This window comes from Amyelois transitella, chromosome 10, assembly GCF_032362555.1.
Source record: "Amyelois transitella isolate CPQ chromosome 10, ilAmyTran1.1, whole genome shotgun sequence".
In the NCBI taxonomy this organism is placed as follows: Eukaryota; Metazoa; Arthropoda; class Insecta; order Lepidoptera; family Pyralidae; genus Amyelois; species Amyelois transitella.
In genome coordinates, this window is record NC_083513.1 from 4392825 (window position 1) to 4419350 (window position 26526).

Here is a 26526-nt window from a genome sequence, read left to right on the forward strand (position 1 = left end):
TCTTTCACAGTTTTGTCTTAAATGAAATTTCTTTCACAGTCCAATCCTATTACACTCTATCTCAAAAGAACCGAAGCCCTAAGTAATATAGCTCGTTTAAGAACAACTATAAAGTATAATAGCCGATAAGCACGCCACAGTACTTACTTAAGTGCTGAAAAATTGCGATAACACGATTTGTATCTTTTCAATGAAGACAAAATCGTCTTTGGTCTTCCGTAAGCTTTTATTAACAAAACAGTTTACACAAAAAAATAGACCATTTTGTTTTCTAAGTACGATATTTTAGTCACAAGGCTAAAATAGCGTTTTTTTTTCACCTTTTAAAATTGCCAAGAAATTAGTTAAGAAATCAATGTTTGAACCTTGAGAATTTTTAAAAGAATAATGAAGATACGTTTATCCACATAGGTATTAGAACCAATCGGTCATTTAATTCAAACGTACTTACAACAGTATTTGCAAAAAGTACAATAAAGAATTCAACATTTGTTGTCTCAGTCTATCAATTAACGCGTAATAATTGTATTTACTAAGACGATTGTGACCATAACTCGTAATTAAAATGGTTTATTCTGGCCCGGTGTTACACTAGGCAAGTTTTTCCGAGGCTGAATACTACGGAATCTATACGGAGCGAGTTAAAAGCGGGAAGCGATCTCGGCCGAATGAAGTTCACTACCATGGCCACACTGACTGTGGGTCCTACCAACATAAATATTTACATTGAGAGGGTAGTTGTATAATGATAATTCCTATATCTATTGACTTTGTTTGACCACCGGGATCAGCTTAAAGCTAAGCGCAAATTCGCTAATACGTGATCACAATATTTCTTTCGTTTTTTGTCTGATTTAAGAACATTAGATAAAACCTAAAGAAACAGTAATTTATTTTTTTTATTTGCGTAGATTTCGCTACAAAGTATTTCCATTTCGTAGCGACTATTTGCTACGACCGTAGGCATTTTCGTAGCCCTAAAACGCAAAATTAGAGTAATGATTTTTTTAGAATACTCTTCATCATAATTCACCTTTGATAGGTTCAAAGTAAAGGGTCAACCAATAAGTACTTAAGTCAAGATATACCTACCTACTCATAAATCTTGATGTCCCTTCGAAGTAAAGGTAATTATAAATTGAATAAAGAAAAGCAAGTATATTTACTCCAATATAATCTATTTCATAAAATCATAAACTAGTTTCATAGTACCGGTTTCACGCGATGTATCTAAGTAAGTACAATCCCGCTCCGCCCATGACTTAGGCCGCACTAGATGAGCCCGCGGAGTTACTGCAGGGATATAAATTAAATGCTTACGTTTCGCTTGCCCCGCTCCGCTCCGCTAGTTTAATTAAGCGTCTCCTTTGTCTGCATGTGCGTAAAGACATTCAACATGTACCCTGTTGTTCCGAGACCAATGGGTACTGCGCTTAATAAAACTAAGGATAATGAACTGAATTACAATACAAGGTGCAAAATTTGCTCGCGATAAAGGAGATGTAGGATTAGTATGAATTTATAGATGCGGATATACATATTTTATACTTATTTTGTTTCTTTTAACAAATTGCTAATGAAGTACCTACAATCTACATGGATATTCAATAATTAATTCTACATGCATTATGTATTTTATACTCTCTCTTCAAATACAATTGATCATCATTTATATTCGATACATAAAATAATTAACTGTTAACTTCATTTAACAATTCAAATTTATTTACATTATTTATCATATTTTATACGACATGAACCCGAAACATGAAATTTGAAAGTAGTAAAGTGGAATGATTATAAATATTACCTAGGCAAAACGAATATATCATAAATACCAGCCAAAATTTTCTGTTAAGAACATAAGTCTTTTAATTAACATAGGTATATGTAGAAACGGAGTATCTATACTCACATTAAACCCATACCAAAAACATGCTACCTAATCCATCTAAAATAAAGTACACTGGCTGACAAAAAATTCACAACAGCGTTAATTTAGACAGACAGTGTACGAACAAGAGCGTGAAATTAAATTTCGTGTCGCTCCCGATTAATTTTTCCGGAGAAATTCGTTTTCATGTCCGTTTCCTGTCATTTAATCTGGAACTCTTGGACCTTATTTATGGAAGTTACAATTTTAATTTCATGCTGTTTCACAGAATTCTAGATTTTATTTACCATTCGTGCTTTGTTTGAGGACGGAAAAGATTTTTGTCATTGGATCTTTGCCACTGTAAAACCCTTTCTTACATCGTTGCGGGTTCCCTGTTGCCCATTAACTGATTCACTTCAGAGCCCGGGGTTCGATCAAAATGCAAACTTTGGTTGTATAGTACAGCTTATATGAAGTGATATTATTTTACTTACAGTTCGTTTTCCTCCAACACCCCCATCGCCTTTAACTTATATCTAACTAAAACTTATATTTTTTCACTAGGTACCAAAACACACAAGCATTCTACGACGGGACTATTTGAAAACTAAAAAACTTAAGCCGTTGATCGTCCGGTTCTTTCGCAGGTAACAAAAGTTTTTTATCAAACGGTCGTGACTTTCTCTGGAACAATGGCATAAAAAACTCCTATTTTTATTGTTATTTTTAACGGAACAAAACGAACTTTCTCCTTGCACTGGTTGTAAACTGTTGCATCATTGCAAATAACTTGTAGTTAGTTTTTAACTTCAGTAGAACGGCGATAGACCTATCCGATCGACTTGACAATCGTGACAGTACTGAAAAACGGTATTCTTTTATCCAGAAATCTCTTAACGAGGTTAGTTTAGGCAAACTTTTGTGATGTGATTTTTTGTTCCATTTTGTTTGGGTCCATATGAGTTCGTATTTTATGCCCTTGCGACGCCAGGAATGCCGCGGTCAAAGGGTTGCGTCGTTCACTCGAAGCCAGGATGCGCAGGAGTGAGTGCGACAGAAATATTTTAATGATATCTCTACAACTGGAACTTGGAACACGTTTGAAGAATAATTTGAATACCGAAATGCAGATGGCTTCTTTTATCCGAGGGGCTTTGGGAACGCCGCCGAACTACAAGTTAATTAAGGTTTGCCCATCAATTAAATATTGATTGTTGCATTTTGCAAATTGAGTTGTGATCGTGATTTATATTTTAATTGTGTTTTGTTAATTAAGATATCCTTATAGAAAAAATGGAAGAGCTTATCTAATATAATAGCTTAAATTTTTTAAACGGTTAAAGCTTTTTTTCACTTCATGAATCCTTAAATCGCACTCGTCATAAACTTGATCGTGTATCAAGCAATTGAGTAAAATCCGGCACATTCGTATCTGGGACGATGCATTCGCTCAACGAACGGATTCACTGAGCGAAACACCAAAATTTATTGGGTTAGTAGTTGCTATAGGTCGATAAAACTAACCGACGACAGGAGAATGTCGTAACTCAATAAATCCGATCAGAAAAAATACAACTCTCGTGGACTGAAACAGGGTAAGCTTTAGCTTGATGGCGAAGAATGGCTGGATGACTGAAAACAGCAATGCGCAGTGCAATTTAGAGATATCTTTTTCACTCGCTCAATGGCGGAGCTAGGCGACATACGGATGTTATAGTGTTGAATTAGCATATTTATTGCTAGTTACATAAGAAAATAAATTTATCTTAGACCGTTGGGCACGAGCCATATTCTCTTTTTTTCTCTTTAACAATTTTCGTCTGCTATTCAATTGGCAATGTTGGTAAACAATAATAAAATTATGGCAATTAATATCGACAAAAGCTAAGATTTTTAAATTTTTGCATCGTTTTAAAATACCTATTCAGTATTTACCTATTTTACCTATATATTATAAGGCTAAAAAGGTAGAACGGAAGCAGAGTGATAAAAATGTGTACCTAATCATTTAAAAATGCCTGAGAAAAAGTACTTAGTATGTAGGGGAACCTTCCAATATGATCCTTAACCAACTTAACAGCTGAGCGGAAAGAGGGTGGGATGCATGTAAAATTTGTCATATCTTTGTCATGATATTAACAAAAAGATTAAAAATAATAGTAATGCAGATATTCATTATTACCTACCTATCAGAATAAAATATATATTTTATGGCTTTTATTTTAATCTTAGTTAAAGTTAAATGTGAAATGTGTTCAAGAAAGTCCGAGTTATATTTGATAAAAACATAAAACATAACATAAAATCACGCCTCTTTCCCGGAGGGGTAGGCAGAGACTACCTCTTTCCACTTGCCACGATCTCTGCATATTTCCATTTTATATTTGATAATTTGGAATAAATAATAAATTATTTTTCTGCATTTATATTTCATGCAGAGAAATAATTTATAAAAGCAGTTGATGTTTTAACGTAGAAGAAATTAATAAATATTCCAGATAAGTCAACTAATTAAAAAATGCTTGCTCTATGTTTCCATATAAGTACCTACTGCTTTTCTCACTGCAGACAATCCTTACCTGAAACAATAAAAAAGAAATTAAGAATTCAGCATTTAATTCATACAAGCATCGCGAGCACCGCTCCAGTCCATCATTATAAATAGGTAGCTACCTGCCCTCGGCACATAGCTCGCACATACACACGCCTCTGACGAAACCGGTCCGGTGCGCCGCCGGCATACAAATGTACTTCGGCCGACACATTCTCCGTCTTTCATCGGCGCCAAAACATCACATAAATCTAACTCGCTCGCACACCCGCGCCAACTTCACGGCAATGCGCGCGCCGGCCAATCAAAGACCAGCGTACCATCGCCATATTGAATTATGCTATCGCTATGCCCTCTGTCTGAGCGAATGCGAAAGTCACGTCTTAGTGTTTTCCCTATTGTTTTTACAAGTTTTTCATAGTTTTCATAGATTTTCACAATTATTTTACTTTAAATTCAGTGTATAAGTTTGTGATTTGTTACTTTTTGCCAAAATTTTGCTGCGGCTTATAAAATTGCAGTGAAAACGATCAATGTTTTGGAAGGACGCCGAGTGAGATCATCTAAAGCTATGTTCAGTCGGTACAGTGCATTTTCAGAAAATTTTCTTTTTTTAAAACATGATCCTGAATAAAACGTCATTCTTGTGTTTATTACATTTATTGCTCATTCAACAAATAAATAAAAATAATAAGAAATATGACAAGACTTCAGTTCAGCAATATTAAAATTGTAATGAAAATTTTAACAAAATGTGATGGAGTAGGAGCGAAAAATGCATACCTATCCAGTATTTTAAGCAATTTAGTTCACAGATTTTTTTAAATTTTGTATTTATGACCAATAGGCATAGTGGCATATATCAGGTTAAAAACCAAAATCCTCAGATAGCAGTTTCGGCTCTACCAAATAGGTACCTAAATTATGAAACTATCTTAAACTTGAAAGTTAATTTTGTATAGTTCAGGAAATATATTTCGGTTAGTTATAAAAAATAAGTATCTAATAAATATAATTTTATAATCAAATTTAATCATGGGAGAAATATACCGACGGCATTTTACTGTTTGCACCCGACGGCGCATGCGCGAACTAAATACCTAGTATTAAGTTGATTATGAAGAATTTTCAGAAGGAACTGATATTATTTTTGTTTTTAATTTTGTTTTAATTAAAATAATTTTCACATTATTATAAATTGAAAAAGAACTTGAGACTGTTTGTAAGTATATCATAAAAAGGTTTAAAATTAGTGCCATTTATATTGCTTATTAATATTAACCTGAACATAAGCAATTATTAAATAGTTATTTATATGAGTTGTAATAATTGAAGTTGTAAGTTACATGTAATTTTTTTATTCTAATCAAATTAGCTTACAACCTATATCTAAGTTAAATAAAAAGATAATACTTATAACCTACATTGCCAACACACAAATCAAATAAAAACGAAAAAAAATTGTACAATAGGTATATAATAAAAATTTGTGGCAACAGTCACATTCTAAACTTTCAAATTAATATGTTCATTCAAGCACAGAAGAAGATATGGAACATTAAGCCGGAATAACAAAAACAATTTTTCTCAGCTCATTTTATTCAAGTCGACGCGACGGTCTGAAAGTCTGAATTCCGCTGAAGTCAAAGACTCAGATAAAACTTGGAACACTTCGTGGGATATTGTGAAAGTTGTACGTAGCTCTGAACGGCTCTGAATCCTAAATAGGACACTGATGCATAGCCACATCTGCATAGAAAAAAACTTTTTAACCAGCGAGAAACGCACCGCGCACCGATTGTTTGTTTTTCCATTTTTTTTTTTTGGTTTTTAACTATCCGTTGATTTTACAACGCCGTTTTTTTTTGTTTTCCGCGTTGGATGTTAAGCTGATTTTCCCTATTGTTGTATTTTTACACACATTTTTTCAAATAAAAAGTATTTTTTGGATAACAGATGTCGACACAATAAAATTACAAAATCTTGTTGTCTCTTAAAATTCTACGTTTGAAATTATTATTATTCAAATTTTAATTTAAACATGGTTGTAAAAACAAAATATCAAAGTAGAAGTGATAAATTAATCTGCCAGTCAAATTTATGATAGAATAGTATTTAATTCCTTTTATAAGTAAAAGTTTAAAATTAACTTTCATCAATTATCCAACTTCATATTGGAACTAATTGAAATAACAACTACTTAAGTGTAGGTACTCTCATACAAAAATCAAACCGCTTTACAGGAAAATAGATCCATGGATATTTATTTGCAAACTATTTACTTGCAGTGCAACGCTTGCATTACAGAGATAAAATACGTTGCCAAGTCTCAAGGCAAAAGAGAGCAACGAATGGGTAGATTTAGTGGCGAAATTTTGGAAGTCAGCCGGGACTGGCTTGCATTAATCACGCGATGGAAATCCTGAAGTTCACTTGACTCAGTAATGGCGCTTGCAATTTTATATGGGACTTGACAAATACTACTTGTAATAAAATGTCTACAAACACGAAGTTATTGAAACTTATTGGTTATTATTGTGAAACATTGTGATATCAGGACTTAGTTTTTGAAAGAAAATTATGAAATATAGAAAAAATATGTGTAAGTCTTTTTAAACACTTTATTCTTTAACTCTTTTTGATTCTATATGGAATTGAAACACACATTATTTTTGTAGTTTTGTCTTCTACCAATAACAAAATAAAAATAATACTTTTTATTTTATTATAAAGTTTTAACATAATTTGTACAAATAAAACAGTAATTTATAAAATTAAACAGGGTCTAAAGCGTACTTAAACAAATTTACAGCGATTCCTCTGAAGGTGACCCAAATTACCATGAAAAAATTTAACAGCCCTTTATTTCAGGACAAACACAGGCTTGGTCGGAATCCTGTGTAATCCCACTCACTTATCACGCGCGCAAAATGCAAATTCCGACCGTACCGTACGCAGTATTAACGTAAACGGACGGGATTGGTCCGTCATGAAAATTATCAAAGTTTGCGCCCACGATATTAAAGGATACACTGTAATCTCAAGCAGAGGGAAGTTTTGCATCTTAAAGGTATGAAAGAAAAAATAAGATAAGGTTTTTTGCCAATTTTGCTGATATTCAATTGATCTTCAAACTCAATCATTTTTTCTAAATTTTTTTCACGTTGATTATATCTGTCATGTTGTGCTAATTTTTTAACATCAAACGCTTAGCATTATCGTCTGCAATGCATTAACGTAAAAAGCAGACATTTAATTGAATGAATGAAGGGGAACTAGCGTGTGTTACCACCATAGCACTTGCCTTTCAATACCTCTACACGTTATTGATTAAGTTCCAAGAAAAACTTGGCACGAAAGCACATGTGTACCCGATGTGCAAGTAGGTATTATGGGGTAATTATGTGAATTTTACTTCACTATTTCAATGGGATTTGTTTGTTCCTAGGAAAAAAAGTCGACGTATTAGTAACATTCATATTAGAATCAGTATTGTATTTAACCCACCAGATTCAGATGTATTACAAACCTATGGAAATTTAGTAATTCGGCTCTAATCATTTATAAAAAAATATATGATTATAACATCGTACCGTAGAAAATTTAAATAAAACAATTAATATTTTTTTCACTAATCTTTCATCCAAGAAGTGCGCAAGCCAGTCTTCAAATAAAGTCTCTTATAAAAACAAATATTTTGCCTACGTCAACGATTCATTATAAAACATAAGATCGCACCCGGTTAAATCATAATTACATCCTAAGCTACATTTCGGATCGGCATTAATTTGGTCGGCGCTAATCTTCGCCATTTTAGCCGAGCTATGGTCTGCCGAATCCCGAAGCTTAGCGCCTGTTTGTTACCTTAATACGCTTTTAACACCTGCGTTTTCAAGTTATGCAATGTGCGAGTTAGGTCGGTTCTTGTTTGCACCCGAAAAATGTAGAAAATAAATTAGGTGCAAAGCTTTGCTAAGTTGTTATAAAATTAAAGCACCATTATGCTTAAACTCAATTTACGGGGATATAAAAGTATACCACAGTGTAGGTATTACACAATACCAATATAAAAAAAACTAAACAAAATAATTTATAATCTAATTATTATAATTGATAAATAGGTACGTTTAAATTAACAGAGTCGAGGGAAGATTAAATATTTGAAATAAAATTGAATAAAGTACCTATACCCAATCTTATATTCTTGGAAGCATTTGCGAGGTCTCAGAGGAAATATACCATTTTTTACTTTAAACAACGTGTTAGAGAGATGACGTAGCTTTCCTACTGACGAATGAAATGTTGGGTTGAATGTAAACACACGTACGCAAATCGTTTCACTGATTGATTTATTATACCTACGTCAAACACACAAAAACACTAGGTATTATAATAAAATTTTTCAACACTCGCTATTTTTAATGGTGTGCCACGAATATGGTACAGTTAAGTATGATATTTGTTTTTGGAAATAAATATCTATTTATTTTGAAACACAAGCAGAGGTTAGGTACATGTTTGAAAAATGTATCAATTTAATCGGCCCGGACGTAATTATTTCAAATTAAATAGACATACAAATTATAAAATTAATTGATTTAATTATACAGATGTAAATAATTTAGTTTCCACATTGTATTGGCCAAAAAATAATATAAATAGCACATACAAATAGAATTTTGTTTTGCGACAAGAGTACAAAAATTCAACAACCCACTTTTTAGTATAGACGTGCTTTAAAGTCAAGTCAAGGCAACGGGAACCGCTTTTCTCATCAGGTGTGCCTATTTTTTTCTTTATTTAATCAAAAGAGAGTTATTTATAAAATAATATTGTGTCACTGATTTTAAATGCCAGGAAATTTCATACAAAATGTGTGGCAAATATTATCATTGTTTACTTTGAGTAATTATTATTGTATCGCACTCTGTTATCTCTTGTGAGTTGTGATAACAATTGATGCTTCGTAAATGTGTTATAACTATTTCTGCATTAATTATACACTGAAGAAGCATTATTTCATGTAAATTTTACAATATCGGCGAGTTCATTGTTACATATTTTTGTTAATAAGCCTTTGAATACAAATTAAATTCAAGTAGGTACCTAAATAAACTTTTTGATATTAGTATACATTTTTATTGTAAGTTTTGTTTGCAAATATTAAAGATTATTTACTGTCTTGAAGAAAAATTATTTCCTTTTGTCGGAATATTGTTATTCATATCACTTAGTACCTATGTATTTCTCAAATCAAAATTGTCTAATATTATTTTTATAATAAACAACCTTATAAAATTTCAATGAAAGTAATAAATTTCAGAAGGCTTATAATTCATACTGTTTGTCGCATTATCTGATATTAACGAATCGTTTACGTTGTCCCTACGTACACAACTAAAATTAGGGGGCGCCTGTTTATGCGGAGGCACGCGAACCCACAAATCTATTTAACCACGCAGAATATATCCGTATTTACAATATTTCTATTACGATAAATTGGCGCGTTTTGGCTGCTTAGCCAGCCCAGGTGAGCGCATATCTGCATATTTATGAAACCACTCCTTAAGGGGAGCGGTTTAAAAATGGCGGAAAATGCTAACGTTTTTTCCGCAAGTTTTTAACAAGATCCACCTTATTTATGCTGTACTAGGGAGGGTACTGTGGATTTATGGTGGGTGCCGTGACGGATCGAAGAAGTTAGCCGAAGATACGTTCATGTTGAATTTAAATTGCTTTTTTGAGATTTTATCTACTGAATGATCTCAAGGAGTACTGTCGTTTTGGGTATTTAGGGATTTGTTAAAGTAAAACAGAGGATAATGTGAATTTCAAGTTATTTATATGCCATAATATTTGTAATTTCATCGGCGTAAATTTTCGCGTTTGGCGTGAAAAAGGGTAATCGCATGCGTGTATTCATAGACATAATACTTATCTGTCAATAAATTTATATTCTGATGTTTTGTCAACATTATAAATTACAGTTTGATAATTTGCCATAATTTATGTCTAACTTGTATCCGTTTCTTGGGTCCTTGGGGTCTGAGATAATAGTTAGAACATTATTCACCGCCTGGATATAGACCAAAGGGCTTGTCTAGTAATCGACTCAAATTTCAGATCAATTAAGCAATTATTTAACTCATATTCTGCGTAGAGGTTTACTAGAATACGTATTTGCAACCGTGCAAAATACAAATTAAGCCTACTTATATTAAAGTTTCCACAAAATTTCAATATATCTTGGACGCTGATATAATTTGCTAGCGACATTATGAACCTGTATGATTTGCCTAGTTTTTCTATTTAATAAGGAATTTATCCCTTACGGGATTGACAGAATTAACAATGACAAGACTTGAAAGCCACGTTTAATAGAGAGTCTGCTGATTTTCATGCAAATATACATATATAAAAGCAAAATTCATAAAAGTTATACTAATTAGTTAATTGACTTAAATTTATTTATAGTAAAAGAACATCAGTTGCCGGATTTATTGTCTCCTACAATATGCTCTACTTTTAAGTATTTTTTATGTAATAATTATTTTTAATAATATCAATATATTATACCTACAAGATAATACTGTAGATACTGTTCACATATTTTAAAAAAAGGCTGTTACAGTAATTTAAAAATATAATAAGTATACTTTAACTGATACTTATTTATAAACACCAAATGAACATTATGTCATTGCAATTAACACGGACAATAAAATGTCACTCAAAGATAAAGCATGTCAACCGATCTGTCAACATTTCTACGGTGAGTTATTGTTTAACCAATTTGCGATGACCCCAGAATAACAAACTAAATAATAGCAAATTGTGCATCATCATAATAGTGCTATTAACTTTTCGAGAATGTAGGCTTTATTTGTTTGAAAACATTTTATTTCACTGTGTTTGTATTAAATATTTTTTTTACTTAAAAAATCAATCAACCATGTAAAAGCACGAATTTTTTCTGTATTGTAATAATCACTCAACGAGAACGGTTTATTTTATTTATATTTATAAAATTATATTACAGTTTTACTAATTATTATAACACGTTAATATTTTTTTTATTTCTTTACAAAACTACCACTGATCATAATAAATATTAAAATAACTTTTTATTTTTATTTTAAATTACTTAATTTGGACTAGTACTGCTATATTCAAGAGGTCTTAGAAAATCGGCTTTCATATCACAGTGGTAATCAGTTGGGGCCGAGAGGTCATGCGATAAGGAGTTGACAACGCTTATAATATTTGTATCCAGGGGGATTGCACTGCTAACCGAAGCTATGAGATAAGTAATGTAATTATTGTTTTGTTTATTTAATTAATTCAATTAACTGAGCAGATATCAATGTAATGACCAATTTTCGTCACCTATATTTTAATACGAAGTAAATAATAAGTTAGTTTTCCTTTGAGGGAACTTTTGGCATATGGAACTATTAACAATATATAAAACCGATACATTACAAGAAAAGATTTTAATAATTATAAAAGATAAAGAATATATAATTAAAATGAATCTAGAAAATGACTCGGGGATAAGATTTTAATAGAAATTAGAATTATTTTGAGTAAGAGCCAACTACCGAAATTTGTTATTTTTAAACTCAACATAGATAAGTTAACATAAAAAAGATTTGAAATATAGTATAGGTGGTAGATATTTTAACATTTTTGTGACAAAAGTTGAAGATTTACCTAATGCAGCTTGCATTAGGTAAATCTTAATTTTACATGCAAAATCAAAAGCATATAATTTTATTCCTGTGTCATGTTGCGGTAAACATATCATAAATAATAAATCATCATATTATTCTCGAAAATTTTAATTTAAACGAGATTCCGGTCGAGGAATATGACCGGTTATAATTCAAAAATGATTTATTTGTTTGCTGTCATAATAGAGTTTATTCTCTGTTGAATTAATCCGTTTCAATCATTTACGCATTTCATAAATTGTACAAACTACCTACATATTTGAGGCAATGAGATACAGAAATCTCTCAATAATCTCTGAATCAACCTTTCATCACCAGCTTAACGTGGTGGCCCTTGAGTTAAGTAACTATTGGCTATGTCTACCCCGGAAACCGAAAACTGAAAGGTATGTAAACATATTTTAGCAGGTTACGTAAGTTTCGCCGTTGGATTGTGATAAAATAGTTAATTAGCGTTATAAACAACATAAGTACTATGTAAATTATATAAGAACAATATTTACTTAGCGATGTCCGTTCTGAACATTGTAAATCCATGTGAATTTTTGCTCCACTAGAATCAACTACAAAACTTAAGAGATAAACAAGCGCAAAGAAAAGAAGCGAAAGAGACGACATCCGAAAACTTAGGCAAGTTAATGACCACATAAATAGCTTCATGTATAATTTATTAAAACTTGGCTGCAATTTTTTGGCTTCCCTCGCGAACGCCTTGCTTTTTATCGAGGCTTTAGTTAAGATGTTAAACGTATATATTTTACTAACTCTTAAAAAAATAATTCAAATATAGGTATTGTGTCGCTACCGGAGAACGAAGATATCTTATATTTTTATTGGACCACTATATTTTAATTTTATAATAACAATTCTTATTTATGTTGATACATGAGTCTTCATGAGTGTAGAAATAGGTTAAAATCCAAAAAAGATGAAAGTATTAAGTGAATACTTATCAATTATTATCGTATGCTGATTGAACCAAATAAAGTATATTATCAATGTCTTCGGATATATTTACAACTAAGATTTTTGTTTGTTTGTAAATACTTATTGTACATACCTACAATACATACATACAATCCCGCCTCTTTCCCGGAGGGGTAGGCAGAGACTATAGCTTTCCACTTCCACTTTATAGTAGGTTATGTGATTACTTTCACAACAGAATTACAAAAAACAAATATATGACAAAAATATCTATCTATCTATCTATAACTGTACTATCCCTAGAAGGAGTTTATTTCAGTCAGTTTTGGGTTTTTGTAGTAAATTTTAATACCTATGTAGGTAAATGATAATCGCACTCATTTCAATCAATAAATTATCAATTATATGACCGCTAAGTAGGTAACTATATTAACTTCAACGCGCTTTAAAATCGTAGGTATTTATTAAACCAATTCAGATATAAGTGAAAACCGTCCGTTGAAAACGCAAGAGCAATACTTTGAGATGCAAAATGCAACACATGTCACACTTGTCGATACGAAACCGATATGAATTATGTAAAGAGCCACAGCAGCTGCCCGTGTTTTGTAAAACAATGAACGAATGCCTTTAACTTAGTCCATAAGGAGATTTTAAATTGAAACCCTAGTTATGCCTTACGTATACCTTTATGCTCTAAAATGAATATAAGATAAATCGAATGAAAGCAATCGTAAAAAAACACGTATGTTACTAATATATTAGTTTAATGCTTAGGTATATTTGCTACAAGCGTGTTTTTACGCACGAAAATTCTGAATAACGACCGTATTTTCAATGTAAAATAATTTACCTCAACGACCCTGTTAGAAATTCCATTCGAAATTTGAATTTTAATAAAACAGCGTGTTCGTGTATTCATACGTCACATCAATGCTTGTTTCTACGGCCTCTATGCTCGCAATTTACGTCTCCCGAGAGACGAAGAGTAATGTTGGCGTAGGGAAAAAAATCGCCACGACTCAGTCGACAAGTTCAGCCAATTATAACTGACAAGCGGCGCAGGCGCGGCCGTCCGCTCAATTTCAAGCCTTGAAGCATTTAGTACGACTACGATGCTTTTTCTCGTAATAGCCCAAGAGCCCGTGAACGCCAGACATACCTTATTTTGTAAAAGCTGAAAGTTTCTGTAAATATGCCTCAAGTACAGGTAGGAACGATCCCCACCTATGGTACTCAGGCAGTGGTTGCTTTGGCAGGTAGCAGGTAATAAAGGTATACTTTTTTCAACCTGAAATTCGTTAATTTGTAAAGCTCAATTTTTTTATATTTTATCCGTAATAATACACAAACTCGCGTTACTCATTGCCAGACACGTACTATGGTTGCAACCCCTTGCCAGACACCCCTAAACTATAATATTTTGTAACTCTACTTACGTCATTTTGTAAAATCTGAATTTAATACATATTTTTTGGGGAATTATTCAAACAAAGTTTCTGAAGTAGCCAGACAGTTTTGAAGGTTCTATTATCCTGCCAGACGCATTGGAGTGAGCAAAAGATGCAAGAGTGCGGAGTATATGTAGTAACTGGAGCGAGTGGGACAGAGTGTTCGGTTTCTTGCGACGTTTCATTGCGCATCAGCTGTCGTTTATTTTAGGGATGTGACCTGATGAATCAATCCTCAAAAATTCGATATTTTTACAAAATGTTTTTTTCACTGTTAGTATAAATCAAATTCATAAAAAACAAGACAAATGTTAGAATTAACGATCTTTTTATCAAATTCTTTTAACAATTATTTTTATTACTATTATCATCAATGTATCAGATCAGGTAGAAAACAAAACATTTATTTTCAAATCTTTTTTAATCAAAAACAATAAAATAATTTGACTTAAAGTTCCCAATGATTAATACATTACCTTTTTAAAAACAACAATCTGTCAAGTCTACCGGGATCCAAGCGGTTCCGCTCATCATTTGCTATGTTTCCAGCAACTGAAAACAGGCGCTCACAAGGAACGGATGATGCCACAATAGTCATATACGTCATGGCTATTGATGGTTTTTTAGCTCTTGCCAGTAATGTATAGGATCATATTTCAGGTCCACGACTGCCTGCGATAAATAATGTTTAAGTTCGTCATTTAAACCCTTAGTTTCCTGTGCAAGTACATTATACATAGAAAGTTGCTTTTTGACAAGCAACTTGTGGAAATCCCATATTCCTTTATTCAAAGTAATAGATTAATTTCTGTTGTCTGTGGTTGCTAAGTATGTTTGGGATGTAAATTAAACAATTTTAAACCATAACGATATGTATGTTAAGCTTAAAATCGAGTTTTAAGTTGTCTCGGACGGTCGGCCCACATGTGCGCCACAGCAGATTACGGTGGTGGCGCATATAGGTTAAAGAATATGATTATAATTTATAAACGTAACAAGTTTATTGATGAGAAGTGAGGCGAAGGAGACTACACATACAGCCATCTTGCGAGGTTTTGAGTAATCAACCGGCAGCACTCTTGTAATACGGGCCTTCAATTAATTGTATGGTTTAAACCAAAACAGAAAAAATCGTATCTCGATTTTAGAATGTCTGAGATCGATTCACGAGATCGATTCAATGTATACGATCGATTAAAAAGATCGATTTTTTCGCTCCAAATAATCGATTTTTCTATTAATCGATCTTAGATCGCCATCCCTAGTTTATTTTGTATTGTTCAACGGACGGTTATATACGCATAGTAAACTGTCCCACTCGCTCCAGTTACTACATATACTCCGCACTCTTGCATCTTTTGCTCACTCCAATACGTCTGGCAGGATAATAGAACCTTCAAAAATGTCTGGCTACTTCAGAAACTTTGTTTGAATAAGTCCCCAAAAAATATGTATTAAATTCAGATTTTACAAAATGACGTAAGTAGAGTTACAAAATATTATAGTTTAGGGGTGTCTGGCAAGGGGTTGCAACCATAGTACGTGTCTGGCAATGAGTAACGCGAGTTTGTGTATTATTACGGATAAAATATCAAAAAATTGAGCTTTACAAATTAACGAATTTCAGGTTGAAAAAAGTATACCTTTATTACCTGCTACCTGCCAAAGCAACCACTGCCTGAGTACCATAGGTGGGGATCGTTCCTACCTGTACTAGAGGCATATTTACAGAAACTTTCAGCTTTTACAAAATAAGGTATGTCTGGCGTTCACGGGCTCTTGCTCTATAATCACGCTAACGATTCAAACCAGCCAGGAACATCGTGCACGACTACAAAATAAAAAGTTAAACGCTAAATCAACAAGGCGTAAAGCACATCACTAATTGAAAAAAATGAAAAACAATTCGCGTGTTCAGATTTTAAAATTCTATTATCTGCCTTCCACCTTCATTACAGGTTCGTTCGAAAATTTAAAAAGTGCCTCGGAATGAATCATGGCGTGCGATCCAAATGAAATATTACAGTGAAGCTGGCACCATAAAGCAAACGGCGTGGCACAGGCGATACAACGATAGCGTCACTGCGGGCCCAACAGACACCAGACTCGACTTTCTGAACGCATACAGCATGCTCCAACAGATCTTATGGCTATATTGATATAAAATATCGGAACTTATTATATATAAATGATTCAATATAAAATTAAAAATACCATTTACAAATGTAAAATTCCTTAATTTTAATTTTTTTATCAATTTCAAAGAATTCCGAATAGGTATTATAAGATAGTATACGAAGTAATATGATCCTAACTCTTGGTAGGTAGTTAACGAACGGTAAATAGTAATGACGTCTATGTAAATGAAGCAGGAAAAAAACTTAATTAGTAGAAAAGCTTACATATTTGGTTCGACGTACCTACATTAATTACATATTACGGTAGATACTAATGAAGTCCCAATTAACCATATTAAAAGAAACAAGAGATATGGAAAGTCCCACGGACGGGAGCCACCTGTGTTCGACTCCCACATATTTTACTCACCAACACAGGGACGTAATGAAGCAATTATATATCGATATTTTTATGCATAAAATACTTGGTGGATATCTGGTCGGTCCACGTCGGATCGTTCAGAAATAAAACAAAGCAAGAGGTTATTGTTGGCGCGGGTAGGTGTGCCGTCTCGGTTATCGAGCTTTTAACCCGACGCGCGACACGTCGCAACATCGACAAGATTTATCGCCTCGCCTCACTAGCCCACAACTCATTCGTATTTCCCCAGTGGAATAAATTCCGAAGCGAAATGATTGAATACAAAATCTGATGATATTTGTAGAATATTCGAGCGTTCAAAATTGGAGTAGGTACATTAAAAGCTATAAAATTAATGTAAGTGGTCGCCTGGACAGCATTGCCGTCGTTTTTGTTATAGCTCCAACACCTGAGAAATGCGGACGCTGCGTCGGCGTCTTCTGACGTTTACAGGCATTCGAGATGTTACATTGCATACAATTACTGTTCTTCGTGCGACATTGATGAATAAGTGTGATAAGGACGGATAATGTCAGCGGGATGGAGACGTTTTGTTAGAAAACATTTTATGCGATGCATATTCGCTGTTTTACTGACCAGAATAATGTCTAACAAGATTTTTCTTTTTATGCATTTCCTTTTTAATTTTGCAACGAAATTATACAGTTTTGGCTTTCAAATTAATGCTACGTGTCTGATAATTGGCGACAAGTTGGAAGTATTTTAGTGGGTAAACACATAAAAACGTGTATTCGCACAAGAGTTGGGCAAGTTTGTTCGTGTGGACTTCAGTTAACTCGTCCTCACAGATTTATGTTCAGAACTTTGCGCGCGGTGCCTTACAACATTCACTTCCCTTTTGTTCGATGTTTCTTTATTTTTAAATAGTTACAAAGGCGAAAATTCTTGGAGCTGTTATTTTTAGATCTGTTTTTGTTGTAGGTCAGTCACATTTTGTAGCATGTTGACAGGTAGGTATAAGTAAGATAAACTGGCAGAAAATGCTTAACATTACCTAAGTGGTATTGTGCCTTACCAATCTATGCATGTTTATTATAAGCAATGAATAATAAACAGAAGACTTTCTATAAGGTATGTATGACCTTTAATCTTTATAAGTATATAGTGTCGGAAAACAAGGTTAATTAATACATATACAATATAATACAATAATACGTGCATATAATAATAAGGTTATATAATCAAAAGTATATAAAACACATCAAAGGTTATATTTATTAAGATGTAAACTGCTCTTTGGATGAAGTAATAGTTCCCTAGAGCACAATACTAAAGTCTGAGTCAGTTTGGTCATCCCGACGGGGTTAGTAAGAAAATGAATGGCGGGTTTAATTAGTATTATTTACTTGCTTGTATTTCAAGAAATATAACGATTATAAATATTTACATTTGAAGATGTTATTTTATTCAAGTCTTATCAAAGACACACCAAAAAGACATTTTTTAATAATCTGTCCAATGTTTCAAATGTTAGCAACATTATTCTTATACTTGGACATATTTTTGTTACTGAATTATTGTTACTATTTCAAATATACTCTCAAGTAATCATTCCTTTGTAACCTAATAAAAAAAATTAATTTATCTAATAAACTTCCGTGTTTCCGGATTAGTCAGTATCTATTTTACCATAATTGCTAGTTTAACAGTAACCCCCGCAGTTCTTGTCGCAGACTGGTTATATCGCTAGCGTGTATTTCACACGGCGGAATAACATATCAAGCTATTTGTTTGCTATCGTAGCAAGACAGAAATGGAATAGATTCAAGTTGCAATCTCGTCCGGATAGAACGCTGATATTACTTGTGTTTACATAAGTAAGTACTATTTTATTTTAAAAGTTCAAAATATTGTTAATTTCATTTATACCACAATCATGTTTAGTTTTTATACCAAGCAATACTTATACCAACACTTCTAAAGTTTCAATTTTGATTTTTTTTAATGTTTGTATCATCCAAGAGTACCTACCTAATAGACAGTGTGTAAATCTTGAACCACAGAAGTTTTTATGTGAATTTATTCATAAATTCACAAAAAAAGGAAACTTCTTTTAATTGACGGGAAGACGAATTCTTTGCATCAACACATAATGCTTGTACAGTATTGAGCGTCAATAGAAAATGGTGTAACCCGACACCAGGGTACTTGCCTATAATTCCTCTGGTGTCTAGAGCAGTGTCGGACTGTCAATTAGCCTCTGACATCTGTGAAGACGGCGTGAGGACACAAGCGTGACACACGATTGGCCGCGGGCACTGAACATGTGCCACAAACGCCACAATGAACTGTGGGTGTGACGAGAAAACCGTGATTTCAGTGTTGCGTCGCGACATGGCAGAATTTTATTGTAGCGCTCGAATAGGTTCGAGTGTTTCTATTGAAATAACTAGTTTCGCTAATGTTTAAGCAAATATAAAGGTTTATGAAAGTATAATACTTATACAGCTCGAATCAGTAATGGATGTTTTTTGTAGGTATATACCATAATGCTAAGAAACAAAGATGTACAAATCAGATAATTATAATTTGTCCATAGCTTTTGTTTAAAAAATTACTAGTCTTCCAATGAAATAAAAGTAAAACCTGCGTATCTGCAAAAAAAAATTTTCTTCCCCAAGAAATAAAATAACAAAAAAACGGTAAAATCGCTCAAACCCATACAATACCGTCGAAAATTATATATTGGCATTTGTGATAAAGCAGTAGGTACGTATACTTCCATTCATTCCGAGCCTGATAAGATGGGCCGAATGCCTGGACATTTATCTTTAAGATTAATGAGCCAATTTTCTTAGTTGCCTATAAAAAGAATCGCTAGACTGACCTCTTTTGCCATCTCGCCCACTTATGGGTTAAGTTTGGGCTACAAATAATTATATTTTGCTTGAATATGGTTTGTTGTAAATCAATGATAATAATAGCTGTAATTACGGAATCAATAGGCACATTTTTGGCTGTTTATTTTTGTGTTAAGTAGAGCTCTACATAACACAAATATAAAAAACAATTTTTTTTTTTAATTAAAATGGTTTCAGTTAAAACTCATACTACATACCTACCAGCCTACAACAATAGGAGGTAATCTTATGCAGGTTTCTTTTACACATAAATAAACATTACTATCTTTCATAAGGAAATTTTGTATTCAACTGTTTATTTTTCTAAGGTATAAAATATTAAACATTCAAATACAAATACATCTAACTCTATTCAGGTATTTTTGGGACTACTTAGATTTTGGGACTATTTATATGTAAAAAATTTGTGAATCATGCAAATAAATTATTCTATTCTATTCTATTCTATTTGGATTACTCTAGAAACAATTTACTAATTAAAAGCATAAGAATTGAATTAAATTTACCGAAATTATTCTTAGAAATGTCAATGTCACGCCTGGGTCCAATGTAATAAATATGAAAATTTTAAATTCAAAATAATAATTATAAGGGAAACGTTCTTCCCCTATCCCCGGGGTAGGATACAAGGAAACAAATTGGATTAAAGTGTCAAAGGTGAAATAAAAAACACGCATATACTTTATCTTCCCGATGTCTGTATATCGTCAGAGAGCGACGGAATTGAGTCTGCGAAAGAAACAATGTTTTTTATACGAAAATATTGAATTGGACATCAAAAGTAGTGAAAGCGTATAGAGTAGGTAAATTCTCTGTCGTAAATCTTTTAAACATCGAAATAAATTTAAAAAAAAATCCTTGTTTAAAAAAATGTTAAGTTCTAAATCCTTTTTTTTGCTCCTGATACTGCCGTATGACCGCTTGGTATTATTTACATTTAAAATGCAAGTAAACATTTCGTGAATGGACGGACCATGTTTATGGTTGGTTTTATGACCTGTTAAGCGTAAGGATCGCTCGTAAAATGAATTGTATTATGGTTAGTGAGTGGCCTTAACGTTTTGTAAATCTGGATTTCATTCATAAAATGCTTGACGATTTTCTCAAATAATGACGTAAGATCACCGCTAGTTTTGAATTAGTTAAATTTAAGAATGTGTGCACTTTATTAAAAGTAATTTATCAACGGACCAAATTAAGTACGAATTAAAATATAGATGAATTAAAACTAAATCTTGAATAACGGATTCAACTGTTTTAACATAACTGTTAACAATAATACGGGGGGCACAAACATAAAATTCTCGTATCACAATGTTCGTTCCCGTAGGTACTCCTCCAAAATGGCTTGACCCATTCTCATGAAATTTTGTGGGCATATTGAGTATGGCTGAGAATCAGCCAATATCTATTTTTCATACCCCTTAGTGATAAGGGTTGTTGTCCACCTTTAAAATTTTTTTTAACTAGGTACTTATTACTTAAATTATTTATATGGCAAAAAAAACTTTTGCCGGGACAGCTAGTATTTAAATATAAATATTACAATACCTACTACTCTGTTTTCGGTACAAATCGGTGTACACGGGCACGCTAACTTATTTCTGTTCCGAGGTACCCAGGATAGATGGATCCAATTCCAAATTATGTCTATCTTGGGAATTAACGGTGGGACGGGGATTCCAGTTTACGAAAAAAGTGCGGGAAGCGGGGCCGGGAGTGGGGATGAGGTGGGAGGGGGGGCGCGGATGGAAGTTATTTTGGAATTATGATTCCGGATGCGTCCTGTAACACCGCGTGTTTCACGCCTCGTTTTGTCGTAATATTGGACGGTTGTGAACATTCAAGTTGCACTGAGATGCAAAATTGTATTTCACTGAAATGTTTTCAGAAATTCATGTTGATTTATTGTGTTTGAGGTAAAATACTTGCACAATATCAATTAATGACCAGCTACAACAACAACTGAATGTCTTCCTTTACAACTTAGTTATCCGTATAGATTGTAATAGTTAAATGAAATTGTTACATCCAGCCAATATTTTATAAAAGTATTATTCAAAATTTTAAGGATGTGAAAATTGTTATATATTAGAATTTAAAAATTCCACATACCTAATTTATCTAAATAACGCTTGATATTAATTAGTTAAAATGGGGAAGTCGTTTCCACCTATTATAAGGTCAGCTGAACCACCAATGGCGCATTTTAACTATTTAATTAAGATTATGAATATGCATGAGTGTGAACAGGACATTGTTTATTTTTTACTTAGTATCTATTTAATTGGGTGAAGAAATACCACACACATTATTACCTAAATATATTATAAAAATATACGGTTTTATTAAAATTAGAAAATATTTAATTCATATGTACCGTCAATGAGAAAAAAACATGCTGTTACTGCAAACTGAGGATCAAGTTTCTTTCCGAGTGCACGAATATCGTACTTTTTTTTTCTCGTTGGTAGTTTTACACGAGACTTTTCCCCGTGAAAATGTATTAACCGGTTACTAATTGGTACGGTATTACGCGTGAAAGTAGAACAGACAGGAGGAGACCATTTTCATTCACCATTTTCTTATGTTTGAGAATTTTAACTTGTAGGAACTTTAATAACAGGAAGAGAATATGTATAAAATTACACAAGTATTTGCGGAGAAAGGAAGATAATATTTTCTCGTTTTCTATGAAAAACTTTGGTGCATCCTTTTGTTACTGGTAATTAATTTTGCCATTCACTTTCAAAATAATTTTAAAAAAAATTGCCTTGACCTTTCCAAAAAACACAGGTTTTTAGTCATACAGTTTCTTCGCTACCAAACCAGCATGGAACTACATTTTTGTATTCTCCAAATAAAAATGTCGCAGTCTCAACGCGAATTAGGGTTGGGAATTAAAACGTCTGGCCAAAAATGCGGGATGTATGTTTTAATGGGGTGTCGTAGGTCCTTAAGTATTCCGACCCACCCCATAATACCCAGTCTCCTTGGTCTGGGCACGTCTCCTTGTGATATATTAGTCCCAGTTCGTCGTACATAATTTTGTAGGGGGTGGCGCCACCCTCGCCCGATTCTGGCAATACCAGGCTTTTGTTTATTGCCCTATAATAATATTTAAGTTCATAATCATTGTAACAGGTGATCAAATTTTTATTTTTTTACTGGTAATATTATACCAAAACGAATAAATTCTCTTACATTTTAGGTTTAAAAATTACATAGTAGTAGGTAGGTATAGTATTATTTTAGGTTTAAAAATATTGCACTGTTATATATTCCACACATATATAAATAAGCAGTCATCACGCAATCTATTTTTACTCACCGACCCACTGGCAGAATGTCGATAAATTCTCTGTGACAATAAATAATGGTCCTTCGAGCCGGACTGCCCAAAAGATAAGCTATGATTAATTGTGCGCACATAATTAGCCAATACAATTGACCTTTCATTTATTGCTTCCGATAGTGTATGAAACCGAATTGAGAAGAGCACTTAGTATTAGTTAATTTTGTAGAATACCAATTTTTACATAAGTCATCCTTGTCGTTTCTGATATATTAGAGAAGGATATAGGATTGGTTTCTGTGGATGTCGAGGAAGATGACCTAAGAAGAAACGGAAATATTATTGCTTTAAATCCAAGGCGGATAGACTGGTAAAGAGTCAGAGAGGCAAATAAAAAACTTTTACTATAAGTACTATGTTAATGTTACATAATGCTGAACTATTTATTTTAATACATATTTTTCTGTATTATTTTCTGAGATCTTTTAATATTTCTTACTCTTCCTATTGTTCGACCAAAACTCTTAAGATATTGTATGCCTAATACAATTTTAAAATAATTTAATAGACAGGTATTCCTATAATATAACTCACAGGAGAGCAATATTTCTCATCTGGTCACGTGTTCATACTGGATAATGTGATCACAGTTCAAACTATTTGATGGAAATTGGGGGCGTAATAGGAAAATACTACCGGGGTCGCTAATAGTGTTTTATGGTACGCCATAGTACCTACACGAGAATAATACCTATATTGTTTCATGATAAGTTTTATTTTATGAACTACTAATTTCATACAGGTTGTAGTATATAGTATATATACAGCAGGTGTATTTATGTATATAATATGATTAGTTCGTTTAAAGTAATGTAGACCAGAAAGGGTACTGTACTTGGACGGACGGTCTCGTAAAGTCGATCAAAATTACTTTTACAAACGGGAGTTTTAAACTGGTTGGTGAAATATTATATCTCAATAAAGTCCATTACTTAAATTAGGTAAGATTTCCCTCCCCATCTTGAGATATTTGTCATGTAGGGGCCCTTGGCCGTACATTGTGGTTAAAGCATTTAATTTGGTAGGGTTGGTAGGGTATCAATTTTGAAGGTACTCCGTTATGACGTCAAGACATGTTACGTTACTTAAGTGGTGTTTGGCCATTAAATTGTTTATTCTCTTGTTTTAATAATACTTATTTGTTTATCATATTATGTCTAGTGTGATCTCAATAATAGGATTATGTTTCAAAAATATCTTCTCCCAGTCAACCTTTGGAAAATTTACCTGATACTTACCTGAGCATTCAAAACGAAAAGAATCACATATGTTCCCTAGCAAATATTTTTTAATTCGTTGATAATTAATACCTACCTACTAAAATATAGTTAGAACTAGATAAATAAACGAATAATCTATCTATATATCTATCTACCATGCTGAGTCTCGATTAAAATAGGATGAAACAATATTCAGTCACTCCAGAACAATGCATTAAGGGCCACACCACGAGCTCTCTTAGATCAGCGCCTACGCATGTCAAGTCAACCCAGGCTGCTGTAGGTATTAATCGCAAGCACTGAGAGGATATAATAGATCTTAAACTTTGTTGTATTCTGATTATAGATAACCTTGAAATTAAAACAATGGATCTTCTACTAGTTATATCAAATTCATAAAAAGATTTTATAGCAGAACAAGTTCTTAAACAAATAAATTTTCAAGTTCTACCATTATAATTAAATGATTTTTATGTAATATGTCATTAATTGAATTGTTTTCGTTTGTTTACAGATATCCATCACTACAAGTCGGCAGATTATGAAATTTTTCATTAAACTACATGAAATGAGTAAGGAGTGGACAACGGAAATTATAAAAAAAATTGCATAGATATGAGAAAGCAAACATCATCTGCGAATTTTAGGTTCGTATGATCTTATACTGATTCACACTAGGGATGACTGAGAAGAATATTTTTCAAACTGGAAATAATCTGTTTAAGTGGGATTGCAAATGAATATTATGTACGCATTTGAAACTGCGGCCAAAATATAGTCAATGTGATTAACTCTTTTCGTATCTATATAATTATAATAATATACCTATTTAGCAAGTATTAAAGAACTTCAGACAAGCTTCTCGGCTTGGCCGTTCAAATGCATTCCTTGCAGCGTGCATAAAGCATCCAGGTATCCGATTAAATAAGTTAACGTCTTCATTCCCCGTGGACTCGCAACGCAGGCTGCACGCTATGTGATGTGAGCTCACAGCGTGTTATATGGCTTGGAAAATGGTAAGGTTTAATAAAAGTATACAGGTTTCAAGGTAGGTAAGGTAGACAGAGCCAAAGGTTTCGTAGGAAGGTTAATGATGAAATTAAGATTCACGGGTTTGCGTGACTAACTTTTTATCATAGAATATTAATTGAACAAGCTTTAATAATCTTTACTTAGAGGATCATCGATATTATATGATAATCCTTTAATAAATATATACAGATAAATTATTTTCAACCAAAATAAAATGCTAGTCAGTATGAGGCAAATCAAAATATTCCTTGATTTAAGGCCACGTCACACCAATAAATTATAATCCAGGTATTATTAATGCGGCTTTAACTGTAGTATATTATTTAATATTAAAGATCTTAAGGTAAACGGTGGTACGCCTGCACTTCTGCGATAAGCACTTCACCCCACCCTGCCTCCGTTTTGGGGGGGCCTTAGAGACCGCCATCTTTCAAATTGCGTTTAACTTAGATAGCTATTTTGATACATGGCTCCCGTTATTGCAAAAACTGATAAAATTATTTGATGATAACGCAAATTTTTCCGGTTTCACTCCCTTCTCTCTCTCATTCATGTTTACATGTTCCCGGTTGCAACCTAAAACGCTATTTTTAGGGCCCGGGGTCCGTTTTCCGACTTTTTCTTTCCACCTTGTCCAGTCTTTGGCAACCACGGTTGTTGATTGGCTCGCATATCATGTGCAGAAAAATCTAGCCAGAATTTGAACGACCTACCACTTCTTCCTGACTCCGCTTTTTATTAGGCCTTGAGAGACCATCTTTTTAAATAGCATATAACTTAGCTGTTCTGATATATGGACCCTTTTATTGCATATAAAGGCTGTGAGAAAATTGCGTTATGATAACGCACATTTTTCCGGTTACGCACTTACGTGTGATCTAAGCGTCTGGAATATGTGTGGGTCGGATCGATAACTTACTAAAGGTCATACCTGAAACAAATAATTATGTTCATATTAGTT

At 33.0% G+C, this 26526-nt stretch overlaps 1 protein-coding gene and 1 long non-coding RNA gene across 2 annotated transcripts in view; one reads left to right on the forward strand and one right to left on the reverse strand.

Annotated features, from left to right (window-relative positions):
- LOC106137617 (homeotic protein ultrabithorax) overlaps positions 1-26526 on the reverse strand; it is a 127385-nt gene that overhangs the window by 57637 nt on the left and 43222 nt on the right. The gene's annotated exons all lie outside the window — the stretch shown is intronic.
- LOC132902155 (uncharacterized) overlaps positions 4885-26526 on the forward strand; it is a 39440-nt gene continuing 17798 nt past the window's right edge. Inside the window, exons 1-2 of the long non-coding RNA XR_009657035.1 lie at positions 4885-5009; positions 25048-25180. This is a non-coding gene — a long non-coding RNA (uncharacterized LOC132902155). The remainder of the gene's footprint in view (positions 5010-25047; positions 25181-26526) is intronic.